This window comes from Hydra vulgaris, chromosome 10 (genome assembly GCF_038396675.1).
Source record: "Hydra vulgaris chromosome 10, alternate assembly HydraT2T_AEP".
Lineage (NCBI taxonomy): Eukaryota > Metazoa > Cnidaria > Hydrozoa > Anthoathecata > Hydridae > Hydra > Hydra vulgaris.
In genome coordinates, this window is record NC_088929.1 from 48535 (window position 1) to 67500 (window position 18966).

Consider the following 18966-nt stretch of genomic DNA (forward strand, 5'->3'; position numbering starts at 1 on the left):
AATATTTGTTTGAGAAAGTCTATAAAAATTATTTATTCAGAAACTCAAAATTAAAAAATTATGTTTCTAGCTAATTTCTAAGTGATGATATGCAATTTTGAAGTTGATGAATTTTCAATTTTTTTTTTTGTATCTTTAAAAGTTGAGTAATTTTCGTTAGTTTCCATTCAATATTTTATTTATAAATTTTTTTAACGAAACTTAATTATGTAATTATGTTATAAATTTATGTTGTTATTTTTTATAAAAAATCAGATTATTTCTTAAATATTTTTCAAAAGTGCTAACTTGCCTCTACTCTGTCATTCATTTTTAAAACATTTAACATTTCTTCTCTTCAAATATTTGAAGTGGACCTGAGGCAAGTTAGTACTTTTTTTAATTTACTTAATTTAAAAATGTTGAAAAGTGATAATTATTTTTTCTTAAAATATGTGAATATTTTATTTTTCGTTACAAATATGAAAATTTTCAATTTTTTATTTGTTTACTTGATATAATTATGTGTTTGTTTCAGCAGAAGTAAAATAAAAAATAAATCTAATGGAGGCAGAAAATGTAAAACAAATCAAAGAAATAGACTCACACAATTCATTAAAGCCTTCAAAACTATTAAGTCAAATTAAGTTAATTATCCATTTGCATCCTCCAAAGTTATGCCAAAATTGTGGTTTATTTGACCATACAAGCAGATCTCATGAGCGTATGTTTTCAAAACCAAAGAGATATTTTGATGATATGTTTGAAAACCTTATTTATGATTAATTATAAAGTTATTAACTTTTTTTACTATTTTAACTTTTTATCTTTAAATATATATTGCAAGTTCGAATCATTAGAACTCTTTCCTTATAATTTTTTTATACTAACATTATTTTAAATCCAAATTTGACAGATACTTGTTTTTAAATACTAAACTTCTTATCAATAGAACAGTAGAAACCAGACCCCCAAGTTATTTAAATTTTTGAATTTTCTTTTCATTATGTCTAATAAATTACTTTTTTACATGTTATCTAAAAAAAATTAAATTTTGAGTATTTATCAAAAAATTCTTATTTATCAAAAATGACCAAATATGGTCCAAAAATAACCAATTATGGTAATTTGAACCCAGTCCACAAATTTAGTTTAATATTAAAAATTTAAATTTTCCTATAACAAGCAAGAAAGACTTTCTAAAAAGTCAACAATGAGTTTTCTAGGATATCTTGATCATTAGTTATGATCCTATTTCCAAAACTTTTCCTTCTGGGCCCACTGTGCATCTCTAACCTTTACTTAATCAAGTGCCTTAAGACAACAAACTCTGACATAAAAATAGGGGATTTTAGTTTGTTTCTCCTGAATTTATTTTCAGTTTTGTTTGTTTTTAAAATACAATAGAAATGATGAAATTATATATTTTGTTTGTTTTTAAAGTACAATAGAAATGATTTTATTTTTTTCAGTGATTATTTGTTGTTATTGTGACTTTCATGAAATTGAAAATATTTGAATTTTATTTTAATATTTAATTTAGGTTGCGGTAAAGAAAACTATAAATCAATGTCATTATTTTTTTCATGTTCTTTTAAATAAATATACACCAATTTTTTTTATATATCATTTAGAAACTTCAAATTCACCAGTAAGCTCTACAAAATTTTCTGCTAAGAAAGGTAATTCTACGTTTTTTTTAACATTAACAACCAGGATTAAGTATCCTTTGTTTGCCTTAAAATTATGTTAGAAATGGTAATGGATATTTCAGATGATTTAGAGACAGATATTTCAGTTGTTATTGTTGATATGACTTTGTTACATTGTAAAAGAATACTGTACATTAAATTTAGCATCATGTTAGCTAAGATTGCTATAATTATGTTACAATCATTAGTTTTATTTACTTTGTCAGTTGCTCATGTAAACGATTATTGGTTATCAATCGTCATTATCATTGGTGACTTCAAAACTTCTAAAATCTCTCTTAAGAATTATCTGATTGAATAACACAAATTTGTTTTATTCTTTTATCAAGTGATACCTTATTTTGATTTAACTTATAAACATGATATTTAAAATAAAAATAAAAAGTTTTTTGTTTTAATCTTGTTTAAAAGTAAAAAAATATGACCACGGCCTCACTGTGTCATTGGTAGTATCATGCTCAATTTGTCCATGCAGAGGCTTTGTTTGAGTTACTTTAGTTTGTGTTTTAAAGCTATAGCTTTTAGAGAGAATTGTATTTACAATAAAAAATATATTTTGTTTTATTAAACATACTTTTTAAAATATAAAAATTTCTATAAAAATTTCTTCTATTTCTTTTATTTCTACTACTATAAAAATTTCTTCTTTTAGTTTTCAACTTAATAATATCTGTTTTCAGCCTAAAAATATGTTTTTAAATTTAAGTGAAAAGATAAATTTGTAACAAAAATTTATTAAAACATTAAATTGATTGTAGTCTATATTCTATCATTAATGTATATTGAAATTAACTTTGTTCAACAGAAAAAAAATACTGTTCTTATATATATATATATATATATATATATATATATATATATATATATATATATATATATATATATATATATATAAAATAAATTATATATATATATATATAAAATAAGCTTTAAACCATTAAAGTTGGGTTATTAAACTCCCCCAACCTAAAATATTTTTATGCAGAAATATTTAAACTTTTCAAAATCAATTGTATGCTTTTTTATTTATTTTTAAAACGTCTTTGCTTCCAAAAAGGCTTCGAGCAACCGCTATTAGTGATGAAAGTTACTGGAAGAGAAAAGATAAAGATTGTAGAGCAAGATAGTGATTGTCAGACGACTTAAAGGATAGCAAATTATATATATCAGGAAAGCAAGGTAAAGGAAGCAAATTCCAAGCAATGTGATTTTTGAGGGAAAAAACTGGACAAATAAGAGGTTTTGGAGCACTTAGGAACAGTCACAGAAAAAGAATGAGACTTAATTGAATGATGAGTAACACGATAATGAATTTTTGTAGATGGCACAAGAGACATTAGCTCTTTAGAGCAGTGCTTATTAAAGTATTTGTAGAAAAGAGAAGAGAAGCAACATTACAACAATGTGATAATGGTTGGAGGTTGGCTGAAAGAGTAGGCCCAACTATGTTTACAATGCATTTTTGCACCTTGTCTAAAAGGGAAAGGGCATCACTAGAATATCCGCCCCAGCTATGGCAACAGTATTCCATACAAGGACGGATTTGAGATTTATAGAGATAGAAAATAGAATTCGAAGTAAGAAAGTGTCAAGCTCGATAAAGTGATGCAACCTTAGCAGATGCTAATTTTGCCACACATTTGATCTAAATTGTTGCGAGAGTCTAAACATTTATTGGTGTACTGCAATGGCATGGAGGCATTAAGAAACACTGTTGCTGAAGTCAGAGGCCCTCAGTCAGACCAGCTTATTAAGGTGGGGATAGATGGTGGAGGCGGGTTCGTGAAAGTTTCTTTTGGTATTATGAGCTTAGAAACACCAGCTACTTCTCCTCCATCAAAGAAACCTCTCTTTAAAAATTTCAAAGACTCAGGAGTGAAGCATCAACTTTTGGTGGCCATTGCAAAAAAATGTCTCTGAAAACTATGACAATGTCAAACAAATCCTGGATAAACTGTGTTTAGAGAGAATGTCTTTTGTGTTGTCATGCGACATGAAGCTTGCTAACATAATTTGTGGCTTGCAATCTCACTCTAGTGCACACCCTTGCACCTGGTGTGACATTGAGTCAAAGAATCTCTTCATCACAGTGGTGAGCTTCGAACATTTGGCTCCATTCGTTCTGATTTTGAAGACTTCCAAGCAGCCGGTGCCCAAACAAAAAAGGCAAGGAACTTTCATAATGTTGTTCACCAGCCAATAATAAGACTTTCTGATGATACTCTTGTCCTAGATTTTATTCCTCCTATGGAACTTCACCTTCTTATTGGTGTTGTGAACCACCTCTTTAAGAACCTCTGTCAGGTTTGGCAAAATGCAGATGGCCAAAGTTGGCCAAAGATGATCAACATTCAACAACAACCTTTTCATGGAGGACAATTTGCTGGCAATGAGTGTAGAAAGCTTTTGAAAAATGTTGACTCACTTCAACAACTTGCAGAGAAGCATGCTTGCTTTTTGGCATTTCCATTTATTGAAACCCTCAGAAAATTTGATGCTGTTGTTCATGCCTGCTTTGGGAATACACTCCAACAGAACTACTGTGAGCTTATTGAAGAGTTTAAAGCTTCCTATCTCAACCTTCCAAACACAAGTGTTACCCCCAAAGCACATGCTGTTTTCTTCCATGTGACACAGTTTATTGATCGCCACAACCACTCTCTGGGCATCTTTTCTGAGCAAGCCACAGAGTCACTTCACCACAACTTCAGTCTTCATTGGCAACGTTTCAAGAGGCCAGCCATCCATCGGGATTATCCCAGGAATCTTCGAAACTGTTTGATCGAGTATAACAGTAAACATTTATTTTGATTTCTATTTGCAGAAGAGACATTTAGAGTTATTAATTACATATGCTATGTAAGAGTTTAATAAAGGCTTGCTTCTTAATCAATTGAGTAGAATAATTTTGTATAAGTATCTAGAATCATTAATGTTTTTCACAGCTTGAATTTCAAAGCTGAAAGTAGAAAACTGTTTGTCTTTCAAGAATAGTTTGTATGTATTTTTTTTGGTTTTGCTTCGTTTAGAGTTGCAAACACATTATATGTTGAAGAAATTTATATGTTATAATAGAGAGCAGATTTTTTTAAAGAAATTTTTTGTAAAATTTTTATTCTGAGCAATAAAATTAAAAACTTTAAACTGATTTTTCTTTCTCGGACGATGATGAAAGATTTCAAAACCAATTCTAGTGTTATTCTACACATGTGTACTCTCAAACCTCCAAAGGGTTTTCTCGGGACAAGAGGTTCGAATTAAAAGTCATTTCGTGACGCTGTGACATCGTAGAAATAGATTTATTCACACTATTTATTAAAGCTGACAAAACTGTTAAGTCAAATTAAGTTAATTATCCATTCGCATCCTCCAAAGTTTTGACAAGATTGTGGTTAATTTGACAATACAAGCAGATCTAAGCGTATGTTTTCAAAACCAAAGAGATATTTTGAAAATATGTTTGAAAACCTTATGATTAATTATAAAAGTTATTCACATTTTCTACTATTTTAACTTTTTATCTTCAAATAAGCAGTTTTCAAATCATTTAACATTTCTTTTAAGTGGAACTGAGGCAAGTTAGTACTTTTTTTAATTTACTTAATTTAAAAAATGTTGAACAGTGATAATTATTTTTTTCTTAAAAATATGTGAATATTTTATTTTTCGTTACAAATATGAAAATTTTCAATTTTTTATTTGTTTACTTGATATAATTTTGTGTTTGTTTCAGCAGAAGTAAAATAAAAAATAAATCTAATGGAGGCAAATAAAAATGTAAAACAAATCAAAGAAATAGACTCACACAATTCATTAAAGCCTACAAAACTGTTAAGTCAAATTAAGTTAATTATCCATTCACATCCTCCAAAGTTATGCCAAAATTGTGGTTTATTTGACCATACAAGCAGATCTCATGAGCGTATGTTTTCAAAACCAAAGAGATATTTTGATGATATGTTTGAAAACCTTATTTATGATTAATTATAAAGTTATTAACATTTTATCTTCAAATATGTCTGGAAGTCGAACTATTTACAGTCTTTCCTTATAATTTTATTATACTAACATTATTTTAAATCCAAATTTGACAGAATACTTGTTTTTAAATACTAAACTTCTTATCAATAGAACAGTAGAAACCAGACCCTAAAGTTATTTAAATTTTTGATATATCTTTTATTATTTTTGAACCTGTTGACAAATTTAGTTTAATATAAAAAATTTAAAATTTTCCTATAAAAAGCAAAAAAATATCTTTCTAAAAACTCCTCAATGAATTTTCTAGGATATCTTGATCATTAGTTATGATCCTATTTCCAAAACTTTTCCTTTCTAGGCTGACTGTGCATCTTTAACCTTTACTTAATCAAGTGCCTTAAGACAACAAACTCTGACATAAAAATAGGGGATTTTAGTTTGTTTCTCCTGAATTTATTTTCAGTTTTGTTTGTTTTTAAAGTACAATAGAAATGATGAAATTATATATTTTGTTTGTTTTTAAAGTACAATAGAAATGATTTTATTTTTTTCAGTGATTATTTGTTGTTATTGTGACTTTCATGACATTAAAATATTTGAATTTTATTTTAATATTTAATTAGGTTGCGGTAAAGAATACTATAAATCAATGTCATTATTTTTTTCATGTTCTTTTAAATAAATATACACCAATTTTTTTTATATATCATTTAGAAACTTCAAATTCACCAGTAAGCTCTACAAAATTTTCTGCTAAGAAAGGAATTCTACGTTTTTTTTTAACATTAACAACCAGGATTAAGTATCCTTTGTTTGCCTTAAAATTCTGTTAGAAATGGTGATGGATGTTTCAGATGATTTAGAGACAGATATTTCAGTTGTTATTGTTGATATGACTTGATTACATTGTAAAAGAATATTGTAAATTAAATTTAGTATCATGTTAGCAAAGATTGCTTTAATAATGTTACAATCATTAGTTTTATTTACTTTGTCAGTTGCTCATGTAAGTGATCATTGGTTTTCAATGGTCATTATCTTTGGTGACTTCAAAATTTCTAAAATCTCTCTTAAAAATTATTTGATTGAATAAAACAAATTTGTTATATTCATTTATCAAGTGATACCTTATTTTGATTTTACTTATAAACATGATATTTAAAACAAATCAAAAAAAATTATTTGTTTTTATCTTGTTTAAAAGTAAAAAAATATGACCAAGACCTCACTGTGTCATTGGTAGTATCATGCTCAATTTGTCCATGCAGAGGCTTTGTTTGAGTTTCCTTAGTTTGTATTTTGAAGCTATAGCTTTTAGAGAGAATTGTATTTACAATAAAAATATATTTTGTTTTATTAAACATAATTTTTAAAATGGCTTTAATTATAAAATTTTCTTCTATTTGTTTTCCCCTTAATAATATCTGTTTTCAGCCTAAAAATATGTTTTTTAATTTATGTGAAAAGATAAATTTGTAACAAAAATTTGTTATAACATTAAATTGATTATAGTCTATATTCTATCATTAATGTATATTAAAATTAACTTTATTTAACAGAAAAAGTATAAAGTTCTTATATATATATATATATATATATATATATATATATATATATATATATATATATATATATATATATATTTATATATAAATATATATATATATATACAAATGTATATATATATATATATATATATATATATATATATATATATATATATATATATATATATATATATATATATATATATATATATATATATATATTTATGTGCTCTTTTTTTTTAATTATTTTCGCTTCCAACAAGGCTGCAAGCAACCATTATTAGTGTTGGAAGTTACTGGAAGTGAAAGGATGAAAATTGTAGAGCAAGATAACGATTGACAGACAACTTAAAGGATAGCCAATTATATATATCAGGAAAGCAAGATGAAGGAAGCAAATTCCAAACACCTGATGTTCGAGGGAAAAAACTGGACAATTAAGAGTTTTTGAAGCACTTAGGAACAGTCACAGAAAAAGGATGAGACTTAATTGAATGATGAATAACACGATAATGAATTTGGCACAAGAGATATGAATTTGGCACAAGAGATGCTAGCTCTTTAGAGCAGTGCCCATTTTAGTATTTGTAGAAAAGAGAAAGAGAAGCAACATTACAACAATGTGATAATGGTTGGAGGTTGGCTGAAGAGTAGGCCCAACTATGTTTACAATGCGTTTTTGCACCTTGTCTAAAAGAGAAAGGGCATCACTAGAATATCCGCCCCAGATATGGCAACAGTATTTTATACAAGGACGGATTTGAGATTTATAGAGATAGAAAATAGAATTCGAAGTAAGAAAGTGTCAAGCTCGATAAAGAGATGCAACCTTAGCAGATGCTAATTTTGCAACACATTTGATCTAAATTATTGTGATAACGATTGGCTGAAAAGAGTTTTATCTGAGCCACTTATTAGCAGCCACTGTGAGCCCCATGCTTTAGCGAAGTGAGATCTTTTTCAAGCTCAAATGCCCCCTCCAAGCAATCAGAGAGTGTTGGCTTCTTATCATGACAAGAATAAATGGTATCATTAAGAATGCCACCTTAGACGTGAAAATATCTGGATGATCGTTAATTTAAATTAAAAAGAGTATAGGGCCAAGGATAGAACCTTGAGCAACCCCTGAAGTTACAGAATAAGAAGAAGAGTGCTGTCCATCGAGGACAACTTTTATACTACGATTGGAAAGGAAGGATTCAATAATGTTAAAGATATTACAACAATAAGAATCTTTTTTGTGCCTCTCTGAAATTGCTTGATTATATAGATTATATAGATAGTTTTTTGGAATTATTTGGCAAATATTACTATTGCAACTATAACGTGAAGGTTGTTATTTGCATTTTATTTTTTCTAAGTAGACTTTTCTATGATCCCTTTCATTGAAAGGGATCATCAAAAAGTCTTCCATGTGTGTCCCTATTTTTATAAATTAGGTGAATTTACAAGAATAAAATATAAGTGCTGTATGCTTCAACGTAAAAAACAGTGTAAATGGTGATTGGTTACTCTTTTGCCTACACGAGTAACATCTGACAACCTGGCATAATGTGTCAACTCCACCTTTAATCACAGGCACAGTAAAATCCAGTCAACTTTAAATTGAGATTTCTTTAAAACCATTTATGCTTTTTAGTCCTTGTAATGTCTTCGCAAATGGCGGGTGCATTTTTATAACGGTAAAGAGAAAAGTGGAGATAAATATAAAAGAAAAACAAAACTATTTACAAAAATAATTATCATCTATTTTACAAGCACAAATAATTCATCAACGATCATCTAAATTAACTTGAAGCAAAAAATCATTCAAATTTAAGGAAAAAAATAAAAATGAACACTTCATAAACTTAAATATAAAAAATAAATATAAAAAATAAATAAATAAAACAAAGAAACAAAATAAAGTGAAATAAGCAAATAAAAAGAATTAAGAAGAATTAAAAAGAAAGAAAAAGAAAAAAGCATTAGTAGAGAAGTTTTTTTTTTTATAATTTTTATTTTTTTTTTGACGATATAATTTAATGTTTATATAACAGCTTTCTGACAAGAGATGTCTTAAAATCATGATTGGACATCCTACTAAACAAATTCAACAAAAAATTATTACTTAAAATACTATCAATAAGTCTTGGGAGCCTTTATTTGAAGATGCCTATATAGACCCACATTACATTTTATGTAGTCCCACAATGTGGGACTACATAAAATATTAGTAGTTCTGGTTTAAAATAGTGCTGCTTATGAAAAATCTGACATACATTCTATATGTACGCACCTTTTTTATAGCATATATACAAGGTTTTATTTTAAAAAGTAGTCTTAAGTTATTTTTATTGGAAAAGAAAGTGCATACATACACAGCACAACAATAAAAATTAAAAACTCGGTCAAATAAAAGTAAAAAAATGATGATTTAAAACAGAAATCATGTTTTAATAAAGTATTTTATAAAAAATTACTATTTTTTTGATCACTACACTTTTATGGTAACATTCGTGCTATTTTGGGCACTTCTTAGATCTTTTTGGGTATTTCTTTGGTACTTATTAACCGTTATCTTTTAGTTACCTTTAGTGTTAATCACTTTTTCTATCATTGTTCTATTTCTTTATATTGTTATGAAAATATTTTTCGTTTTTTACGCCAACGGTTACCCAAGTTTTAAGTTTTCAAATTTAGTCTTTTATGTAGCTTTTTTTTTTTTTTATCTCTATTTCGCAACACATGTCATAAAAATATAACTGATAATTAAAGACCAATCTAATATGATCTTTGTATTTCATTGTTCCATGCCATATGTAACCATATTGATGCACACTCTTATAATCTTCTTTTGAATGACTAGTCAGGTTTGTATTGTCATAGTTGTTTATCTAAGGTGGCCTTTAGCTCGATTCCCAACTTGGAGCTTAAGTCAACATTGTTATACAGGTATATATCTACTAGTTAATTAAACTCTTTGAGACTCCAAGTAATTTTAAAAATATCTTAAAAGATCTAAATAAATTTCTCAGTTCTGTTAATTGCAAATACTATGACGTTATTGATCTCAATAAAACTATGCTTCCCATTTCAGAACTATATATTCATCTTAACATCGCTTCTCTACCATTCCACATTGACGAACTCTGTAGTCTTATCAGCTCTCTTAATATTTTTCCCATGGCAATAGATATTACAGAATCTAATATATAAACAATACAAGTATAACTGATATATACATAAACGGGTTAAATATTGAGGATTGTCCTACTGAGGCTAATAAAGGTGGAGCACTTTTATACTTAAGCTCAAATTTAAACTATGTAGTTTGCAATGATCTTATGATTTACTCTTCTAAATATTTAGAGTCTATTTTTGTTGAAATTGGAAAACCTTGTAAATCAAATATAATAATTGGCTGCATTTATTGTCATCATTAAATGAATCAACATGAATTTACTTCTTCCTACTTAACTCTTCTACTTAAAAAGTAAAGTCATGAATAAAAAGAAGGATCTTTCTAATAAGTGATTTTAATATGGATCTATTAAGTCACAATGATTCTAACCTTGTTTCTACATATCTTGATTCTTTAACATCTTACTCACTAAGTCCTTCTGTAATTTTACCATCACACATTACAGCTACATCAATAACAGTCATATAACATATATGATAACATATTCACGAACTTTCATTTAACTGATCAATTCTCAAGTAACCTTACAATTTCGATTTTAGACTACATAGCACAATTTATTTGCATTCATGGCAAACCCAACCACCCCAAAAAAGTAAAAACTTTCAGACGATGCTTCAAAAAATTAAATAAAGTATATTTATTAAAGAAATTTCTGATATCAACTGGGAACTCTCCATTAAAAAAGTTGATGTTAATAAATCCATGAATTTCATTTTAAAAACATTTGATGAAATCTAAGACCAACATGCTCCTTACAAAATACTAACCAACCAACAAATTAAACTGAAATCAAAACCTTGGATAAAGGTTAATAGAATACTTAAATCTATCTCAGTTAAAAACAAACTTTATAAAAAGTTTATAAAATCAAAAAATATTTAGAAGAAAAATGAATTATTTTTAAATTTTATGGAACCAAAATTTCCAATTTATTAAAAGTTAGCAAAAAAACATTCTTTTTTTAAATATTTTAATAATAATCTGAACAGTATTTAAAACACCTGGAAGGGAGTAAAAGTAATCATTAATATTAGACCTTCTACACACAATGCATTTTTTAAACTTAAATTGAATGAAAGTCTTATCTCTGATCACACTGCCGTATCTAATATATTTAATAATTTTTTTTTAGCACTATACATAACTAACTGTTTAGCAAAGCCATACCCCCTAAACAGGTATTTAGTGACTTTCTTAATATTCCAAATGCTAAATCGTTTTTTATTAATCCTGTAACAGGAAATGAAATATCAGGTCTCATTACAAACATGCTCAAAACTGAAAAAAGTATTGGTCCTAATAGCGTACCTACATTTCTCCTTCAACTAGTCCTACACGCTATTTCAAAACCTCTCTGTATAATAAATAACTTGTTATAAATAACTCATTTATTTTCTAATTTTCTAAGTAGATGCTTTCTAATTTAGTTAAACTCTTTGAGAAGGCCATGGTTAATAGGCTTTATGCTTTTCTTGAAAAATTTAAATGCATTTACATCCATCAGTATGGATTTCGAGCCAATCACTTCACAACTCATGCCCTCATTGAAATGACTGAATTGATTAGAAAAGCAATCGTTGATAAATATTTTGCATGTGGTGTATTTGTCAATTTACAGAAAGCATCTACAGTAAATCATTGCTTATATTTGTTCAATAGATTTAATAAATATATTATGCTTAATTCAGTAGTTATTATGAATGGTTTGCTACATATTTAAACAAAAGAACTAATTTGTTTCTATCAATGATTCAAAATCTACCCTTGTAAAATGTTCCAATACTGTTCCTGGGGGTTTATGTTGGGACCACTGCTTTTCCTTCTTTATATAAATGATCTTCATACATCCATTAAGTTTGCTGCTGTTTACCACTTTGCTGTTGATACTAATCTAATGCTAATTAATTAAATAAAAAATTAACACATAAACCATGTTCTTGCCAATCTAGTTCAGTGGCTTCACTCCAACAAACTTTTTGTCAACTCTAATAAAACTGAACTCATTATCTTTATTTCAAATAAAACAAAAAATCTATAGATTGAACTTTAGGTTTAGTAAAAAAATTGAACCTGTTGAACTCAATTAAATATCTAGGTAAAAAATTGATTCAAATCTTTCCTTTTTATCCCACTGTAAAGACTTAGCAATGAAACAAAGTAAATCTAATGGCATGTTGGCCAAAATTTGCTATTATGTTAATCTTGAGATATTCTCAAACATATACTATGCTATTTTTGGCTCGCAGCTAAGATATGCATGCCAAGTATGGGGTTAGTCCCATCAACAAGCTCTTATTAGGTTGTGCCACCTCCAAAACAAGGCTTTAAAGATTATTTATTTCCAAATATTATTTTAAATCCTAATGTGCTCTGCCTAACTTCTAAAGTATTAAAACTATGAGACTGTACTCAACTTTTAAGCTGTCACTTATTTGTCTGGAGCCACCAACATAATAACCTACCTTTAACTTTCATCAATTTCTATTCCAAAAGTGCCAACACTCATTACCACTTTTGTTCCGATAGTTATTTAAACCTGTCTGTCTCTAAACACCGCTCTTTTAATTACAGGCATAAATCTATAAAATATCAAAGCATTAAAACTTGGAACAACCTTTCTTTTGAACTAAGCTCTCATTTCATTCTCAACCTTTAAAACTAGTTTATTCAACTTTTTTGTTTTTAAATATAGTTGATGTTTTTTATTTCTATTATCTATAATTATTTTTATTACTATCATTATTGTTGTTGTTATATTAATAATATTATTACAGTATAATTTTTTATAATTACTACTATTATTTATGTCTAAATTACTTTTTTTGTTGTTATTATTTATACTTTTAAAAAAAGCAAAATAAAGGCAAACTTAAAAATAAAAAATATACATTACTACATACAATATTAAAGTCTATATTACGATAAATGATAAAGTAAACTACATTAATACAAGTAATAAAAAAAGAAGTAATGGGAACATTATTCTTAAAAAAAGTTGGAATCAGAATAAAAATATAAAGGAGTAAAGTCAAAAAAATGAAAAAGAGAGATCGAACATTTTTTATATACACAAATACATGACATAAACAATGTCCAAATTAATTAAAATAGTTTGTTTTCTTTTTTCATAAAATTTTGAGACGATAACAAAACAATAACAAAAAGGCGTCCATCAACAAATCACGTCAAAAGCCGCTAGTTAAAAACAATTGCTATTATATAAATTTGACAGAGAAAAATGCAAAAAAATAAATACAACATTTTGTGTATATCATGACATAAACAATGTACAAAATTAATTAAAATAATTTGTTTTCTTTTTTCATAAAATATGGTGGTAGATGTTACTTCTTTTTTATTATTTATTTTTTTTTATTATTTATTTTTATTTAAATTCTTTATTCTTGTTTATATACTTATCTTTTAAACTTTTATTACCAAAATGTTTTTTGATTTATTTTTCTTCATAAATCTTTTTTTTTTTTTTACTTTTCACCATTAAACATAAACTTCCTCCCTTTGCGATTTTATTTTAATTTTGTTAACATTAAATGTGTTTACATCAATTAGAGTTTCAACTTTTAAGGGGCTATATGGGCTGTTTGGCAAGAGATCAAATTCTTTAAGCTATTTGTCAACAAAAGTTTATCAACACAATTATAGATAAGGAAGTAACGTTTAATTAAAAAAAATAAAAGAAATAAAAAACATTTGTAGTTTTATAGAAATCTCAATTTAAAGTTGATTGGATTTTTCCTTTTTCCTAAAATGAATATATTTGCTGTAATCCAGAATAATATATGATTTTTCATTTTGGTCAGTAAGAATTTTACTATAAAATGCTGATAACAATATGACTTTTTTTAGGTACATAAGAAATTATTGAAATTTTGAAAACCAAAAATGGAGGCACTGAACACAGGCTAGGGTTAGAGAAAAAATAGAAATCAAGGAGTAAAGGTAAGTAATTAGGGTTTTCTGGAAGAAGAGTCACACAGTTTACTATCTGAGTGAGAGATTGAGAAATGAAGAAGTTACGTGTTGTTGTGCCAGCAAGGTTGTTAGTGGTGTTAGAGTCATGCCATTTAGTTTGATTAAAGTAAACAATAACAACAATATTGGCAGAGGGATAAAGATAAAAGACAATTCTATAAGAAACTACATCTAAAAGCTATAATCATAAAAAAGTCTTGAAAAGTTGGAGAGCGTTAAAGAACCAAGAAAAAGGTGTTAGAGTGAAGAGGTGTTAAGTGGAAGCAAATAAAAGAATGATCGGAGGTTTCAAACCTAATACTTATCGAATTGTTGAATTGATAGGTAAGTATATTCCCGACTCAAGCATGCAATGATTGGAGTCTTTGCAAATCAAAGGATTGTATCCATTAATGCAACTTGACTCATTCATAGATAGAGCAAGAGCATTGAGCACTTTGTCAGTCCCTGCTAATTAACCCAAAGTTATGACTTAGCTCTCCTTATGTGGCCTAGTTAATGCACACCAAAAGCATTAACAGAGGCACTATCCATACACAACATGGCACTGTTAATATTCTGATATTTTACAGCTGTAGATGGAATCAGTCTCTCTGAGAGCTATCACAGAGTTTGGGAAACTTTATTAACAGCCAGCCTCAGAGCCATTAAGCTGAGTTTTAGAGCTGTATCTTCTTTAAGAGTTAACAGGAAGAGTCACAATCAAAGAAAGGGAAACATTGTAACACATGTTTACATCCAAGCCAACCTAATAGATAAAGAAGGGCTTCAAGGCTCACCGATAGAATCATTCTATTTACCTTCATAGTCTTCGCCTGGAGGCCTTCTACAAGACAAGAACTGGATGCAGTTAAGTAGCTGGATCTGCATATAATACGTATTTTTATTGAGACCATTTCTAGCCTTTACTCAACCAAGAACCCCAAGGCAGAGAAATTTTAGCTGGATGCAGTTAACACCTGCCCAAAATGAGTATTTTTATCGAGACACTATCTCTAGTTTTTACTCCAAGACAGGGAAATTTTTAAGTAAGTGTATATTTCTCTTAACCTTTGCTTTAATAAATAAACCCTAAAAGACAGCAGGGCATGGGACAGGTAGTACTTGGTTACATGGTACCAGTAGCAGGGTGATCACGATGATCCTGTTCCTGCAGTTGTTATTCTTATTTACAATATAATTCAGTTTAATATAAGTCTCTTAAATACACAATTTTTAGTAAACAACAAATTGTAAAATATTTCAAGTCCACTAAAAATGAATTTATAAAAAATAAATTTCTCCCTCCGTCCGGAAATATGGTACATTTCAATACATTTCAACTTTTCCAGGATTACAAGGACCACTGGCCACCTTTGCCAACCATTATCACAATGTTGTAATGTTGTTTCTCTTTCTTCTAGTATGGTATACATTTCAACAAAAATTGTAGATTATCGTGATTATAAAAGTAAATTGCAACTGTCATTACATTGTTACAGTAAATATTCATGACATTATAACCTGAAATAATTGACGTAAGCAATATCATTCTTAATTAAAAACTAAACGCTCAAACATCAGTGTTTCTTGAGACAAATAAAATTAATACCGCTGCAATTCATCACTTAGAAGCAAATACTCTCGATAACGTTTTTATAACATTGAAAGCATATAATGGAGCTTAATTATGTTAGCAGGTGGGGGAAATTGCTATAAAATACTTCATTTAAGTAAAGAAAACTTCGTCATGAAGGTGGACTACTAGAAAAATATGTATGTTCCAAAGAAGCGTACAATAAAGCTAAATCAAATTTCCAGTGAAAAAATTATTTTTATTTAATTATAATGTTTCAAATAAAGTTAATATAATATACTTGTCATGTACATTTTTTGATTTATTTTATTTTTTCGCAAATGTATACCATATTTCCGGACAACAAGAATTGCTAAAATGTATACCATATTTCCGGACGGAGGGAGTATTATATGTTTTAAACCTCAAAGTATTTTTCAGATCCTACTAATTTAGTTTTTGTGGTTGGTTCAATTTTAAATTGTGTCAATGACATAAAACCTGTTCAGACCACTCTCTCCTTATAATGTATAGTGGTTAGGGAGTTGTCTATAAATTACACAACACTCTGGGTTAAGGAGATGTGATGAGGGGAAGAGGTTAGTTGTTGTTTTTTTTATTCATTCAACTGGGACTTGTTACTATGGAGTTACAATGTTGTGACAAGGGAAGTGGTGTCAAAAGTTGAAAATTGCCTTGTGTATATTATGGTTGACCCATAAATTACCAATTTGTATTGATTGTGACTAAGTTATATTTACCACTAATAATATGCAGTGGTTAATATAAATTTGTTATAACTGTTTTACCTTATTATGAACGTTTATCACCTTTAAATTAAAAACTACAAAAAGTCTTGTTCTTGAACATGTAACATAGGGTTTGCCCTATGATGCATATGTTGATCTAGCGACATGAATTTATCCTTACTGGAAAAAAGTTTAAATCTTGAAAATTCTTGAAATTGACCTTTGAATTGAATCTTGAAAAATTCTTGATCAAATATATTGAATAAATTGATCAAAAACAGATTTACAAATAAATAAATATAATATATTTAATAATAAATATTTATTTTTTAAATATATTTGATGTTTATTCTTAAGCTTGAAAATGTCCGCACAAGATTTTTTTCAATAGAGAATCCAGAAGTTTTAGTGAAAGTTTTCTTTGCAAAAAATAAGGCAATTTTTTCTAATTATTGACAGACAATTGGACCGTTGCGGTAGTTTTGACTTGAAATAATTACAATTAAACTTTAGTAAAGTTAAAAAACACCAACTTAAAATAAGATAAAATGTAGAAACATATTTTAATATAAAGAAATATAAAGGTAAGGATAATAACATTCTACAAAAACTGTCCTGGGTTAGCTTGACAGTGACTGTTCACAAGTTATTTTAGTTCTGTAAATTCGAACAAAAATTAGACATCACATTTCTTGTGCATAAATCCTAAAAAAATTAAGTAAAACAGTATTACAAAACTTGGTAATTGCTAAACTCTAACCAAATTAAATGTAATAAAATGCACTCAAAATGATATATGGTTAGTATTACCAAATCTCCAGTTTTTCAGACATAATGAAATATTTAAAATTTAAGTCTGTTTTTTTAATAGCAAACAAATTTTTCTAAACTTTTTTTTTTAATTTTTGTTTAGACTTGGCTGTCTAGGGTATTATAAATATAAAAGAACAACTTTTTGGAACATTTATCTGGTGCATATATTTTCAATAAAAAACATGTATAAAATATTTTAAAACTTTTTCTTTAATTATTTAATTAAAATTTTGAAGGTCTTCATATTTACTTGTAATCCTTTATATTTGATAATATAATATATATGATAATAATATAATATATATGATGATGATGATGATGATGATGATGAGTTATTGTATTTAGATATATCAGAGATATGCACAGCGCTTAAAAGATTCTATCTTACAAACTATGGAAAAATATGTGAATTCAACCACCATTAAAATTACCTGCAAATGTTGATTTAATGCATAAATTTGTTGATCTATGTATCGTTGATGCAGTTAATACTCAAACAGATGCTGTATTTAGTGTTGAACGAAAAGAGTTTCTTGAAAAGCAATTGCGTTATACACCAATTCCATATAGTGAAATATTTATGAAAGAAAAATCTGTAACTTTAATATCTGGAATAGCTGGTATTGGGAAAACATGGTTACTTAGAAAATGTTTGCTTGATTGGTCAAATGGCCTAATTTGGGAAAATGTTAAACTTGTGTTTTATTTGGAATGCAGGAGGCTTAATCTATGTCAAAATATTTCAAATATAAATGAATTAGTAAATTTTTCTACAAAGAAATTATAAATGATTTTGATATTAGTATTCATCCTGTACTGTTTATAATTGATGGGTTAGATGAGTTTAAATATTTAAATGAGTTAATAAATCCTAGTTTGACTTGTTACTATCCAATTGTTAATGCTTTAACAGAAATTCAAAAATATAAATATGTAGTTGCTGGTAGAGTTTATGAGTTTATGCAATTGATAAGTACCAAAGTATATCTACAGAGCATTGTGATAAGATAAACATTCAAATTATGGGATTTAATGAAAGCGGAATAAATAATTATATAGAAAATAATGTTTTAAAGGAAAAAAAAGATGTTGTGAAAGCAACTTTAAAGGAATCTGCAATTGCAAAGTCCATGTCATCTGTTCCATTTTATTTATCTTCAATGTGTAAAATTATTAGTAATTCAAAAAACTTATACAAAAATTCTTTTTTAACAATGACAGATTTGTACGCAAATATTTTTTTATACTTTTTGCAAAAACACATCATCAAAAACAATGAATTGATTTATCAATTGATGGAAAACAATTCCAATAAAAAATATATTTTAAACATTTGTAAAATTGCTTATCAATTGTTTATTGAAAATAAAGTAATTTTTTCCAAAGAAGATATTCAAACCTTTATCATCGACTTTGATAAAAATGAAGACAATTTTTTTGGATTTATTGA

The 18966-nt window shown here is 27.5% G+C and overlaps 1 long non-coding RNA gene across 1 annotated transcript in view; it reads left to right on the forward strand.

The window, feature by feature from the left end:
* Nucleotides 1-1611: 1611 nt before the first annotated feature.
* The window catches only part of LOC136085705 (uncharacterized), a 17526-nt gene continuing 171 nt past the window's right edge, over nt 1612-18966 (forward strand). Inside the window, exons 1-2 of the long non-coding RNA XR_010641139.1 lie at nt 1612-1661; nt 17862-18966. The exon at nt 17862-18966 is cut by the window's right edge and continues 171 nt beyond it. This is a non-coding gene — a long non-coding RNA (uncharacterized LOC136085705). The remainder of the gene's footprint in view (nt 1662-17861) is intronic.